The sequence below is a fragment of the Argentina silus genome (assembly GCF_951799395.1).
Source record: "Argentina silus genome assembly, chromosome: 19".
In the NCBI taxonomy this organism is placed as follows: Eukaryota; Metazoa; Chordata; class Actinopteri; order Argentiniformes; family Argentinidae; genus Argentina; species Argentina silus.
Genome location: NC_139673.1, coordinates 7,961,864 through 7,965,207, shown reverse-complemented (window position 1 = coordinate 7,965,207; position 3,344 = coordinate 7,961,864).

Genomic DNA, 3,344 nt, shown 5'->3' with positions numbered 1-3,344 from the left:
CCGCCAAGTAAATGCAATGACAATTCAACCCCTCATCTGTGTCTATACTTCTCTTGATAGGGAAACAAAACATCCAAAGAATAAATTCTGTATCACACTTGATTATTCTATGTTGTTGTTGTGTAGTGTGAGAATCTCTGTTTCTGGAATTAGGTGTTGGCCTATATTTGTGCAGTCAGTCAAAAGCTGTTTCAGCATTTCTATGACAACTAATACTTTTTTTTGTGCTGCAAGTGCTCTGTTTATTTATAAGCTCGGATTGATTTGATTTGTTGGACCAAACAATGTTCATTTCATGGCAATCTAAATATGTTTTCTCATTGTCGTTCTCATTCCGAAAACAAGATATTTGGTTTGTCTGAATAAAGTCATGTATGATCAGTACTTCAGAGGATGTTAGGTTTTAATCAGATCATTTTCAATTTTGACTATCCAACCTTTAATTTCCTCATTTGAGAGTTGATTCCCACAGTCAAGGATACTTTACGAAGCAGTTAATTTGTGAGGAAAATATATTGCCAGAGAGGTGGACCGGAGATATTATTTAGCACCAGACTTTATTGGGTTATTATGAACAGCAGATACATGCTTTATGCCATATACACTGCAATTTATGAGAAATCCATTAGCTTCTTCATCTAGTGTTCCGAGAAGGTCCAGCTCCCAATTAGAACGTGACTGTTCTAACAGTAGGAGAGAGGGACAGGAGGGCAGCTCAATCACTGAGTCACCGTTTCCATCCAGCTGAGCTAAGGTTTGCTTTAATTGGAGTGAATAGGGGGGATACACATGAATATACTTGTCAGCACATCACTTTGCTGGTGTCAAGTAGAGATCACAACAGTTATATGAGGGGAATACATAAAGAGAAAAGGAGAGGCACATCAGGGCCACCCAGGCTGGCCTTCAGAGGGTTATTAGATGTTGTTTTGAGAGGTTAGTAAGCCCACAGAAACCCTACTATGGTACTGTGGAAAAACATTTGTGCAAGTCGGTTGCAAGGTTCGAGAATATGTTTTTGTGCAACTGCCAGGTACAGAATGTTTTGCCCCTTATAGAAATGTGGAAATGATTGCCTAATCCTACTTTATTTGTACCTAGGCCTGTGTTGGATTTTGTTTCAAGGTCATTTTGAGCAGGTATAACCTTAGAGTAATTGTGTACATCATGTACACAACACTGCGACAATGTATCAAGCAGCATGCTCATAAATTACATTAAGATTGTGCTTTGTACTGTCAACCAATATAATATAATATTCTACAAAGATAAAACACTGTACCAGAGGGCAGATTAGAATTGTGTGTGTGTGTGTGTGTGTGCCTGCGTGCGTGCGTGCGCGCGTGCGTGCTTGTGTGCATGTGTATGTGTGCGTGCGTGCGTGCGTGCGTGCGTGCGTGCGTGCGTGCGTGCGTGCGTGCGTGCGTGCGTGCGTGCGTGCGTGCGTGCGTGCGTGAGCGCCATGGTTTTCCTCCAGCACTTCACTTGACTTCTGGTATTGTCTGATGCCTGCTATGTCAATAGAGAAAACTGGGGCACAGAGCAGGGGAGCATTGCCTTTGTATTAATATGCTGATAGAAGTGTGTGTGTGTGTGTCTGATATCAGCTCCATGCCACACAGATGCTATTACCCTCCGCAGTGCAGGTCTTATCATCCTCACCCTGCTAATGCGGCTAGGCGCAGGACTGATGAGACCTCCTGCAGATAACTGCGCGACAGAGCAGAGGCGTTGTTTTAACACCACCAACAGAGTCTGCCAAAGGGGAAACAACCAACAAGGCTGAAAGTACAGTAGAAGTGCCCTGTGTTATGGTAGCTAAAATAATCCTCTAGCCTTTCATTCTTTTGATTGTACATATGCAGTCCATTGTCAAAGGGTTTATAGATGATAACAATCATTGAGATTTGAGAGAATGTGTATTTTATCACCTGTTATTGCTGATTAAACTAAATATATTCGAAGTCCTGTATGTCTGTGAATTGCTGCACTCTTAAACAACAATGGCATTGCATTGACAGGTTGATTGATGATATATGGTTTGTCAATGCACATAATAATAATAATAATAATAATAATAATAATAATAATAATAATAATAATAATAATAATAATAGATTCAATTTAAAAGCACTTTTCTCAGACTCAAGGTACACTGCACAAACAAAACTAATAATAATAATAATAATGAAATAAAATACAAAAAGATAAAAACGAAGTCAAGATCAGATAATGATCAGGTAATTTTTTTTTAAAAAGAAAGAAAGAAAATGGTGGAAGAGCTCAGGCTGTGCTGTAGGAAGGCGAGTCTGAACAGATGGGTCTTGAGCCTGGTTTTGAATGTATTGAAAGTATCAGAGTATTGGATGGCTGGTGAACAGGTGTTCCACAGCTTGGGTGCAGCAGCAGAAAAGGCTCGGTCGCCAAGTGTATGTCGTGTGGTGCGAGGTATGACGAGGAGGTCAGTGTCGGAGGATCGGTGACCACGTGCAGGGGTGTAGGGGTGGAGTAGGTCAGTTAGGTAGGCAGGAGCCAGGGCATGGAGTGCCTTAAAGGTGAGGAGGTGAGGAGGAGGACCTTGAAGGAGATTCTGTATTTTATGGGGAGCCAGTGAAGTTGTTGCAGGGTGGGGGTGATGTGCTGCCAGGGTTTAATGCATGTGAGGATCCTGGCAGTTGAGTTTTGGACATATTGTAGCTGATTCAGGGCCTTGCTGGAAACGCCAAGAAGGACTCTGTTACAATAATCCAGGCGGGAAGTGACAAATGCGTGTATTAATGTTTCAGCAGAGGTATCAGAGAGTGAAGGCCGGAGATGGGAGATGGTTTTGAGATGGTAGAAGGCAGACTTGGTAACTGACCGTATGTGGGGTTCAAAGGAAAGGTTTGGGTCCAGCAAGACCCACAGGTTCCTTACCTCTGAGGAGGGGCAAATGGAGCAGCCATCGATGGTGAGGACAAGGTTGCTGATTTTTTGGAGGAGAGTCTTTGGTTCCATGAGTTCCATTTTATTGCTGTTGACTTTGAGAAGATTGGGTGAGGGAGGGGGGAGGAAGGGCGACAGGGGGTTTGGTGTGAAGGTAGAGCTGCCGTATCATCAGCGTGTGTGTGGAAATTGAGGTTGTGTTTCAGAATGGGCTTAATGTGTTTCTGGCCAAGTGGGAGGAGGTAGAACAGTAGCGGGGCCAAGGATGGAGCCCTGGGGGACACCTTGTTTCACTATTGCTGGCGTGGATCTGGACCCCCCCAAGAGACACATACTGCCACCTGTTGGACAGGTATGATCTGAACCAAGCCTGGGGTGTTCCGGTGATGGCTAGGGTTGTCTCAAGTCGATCAAGGAGG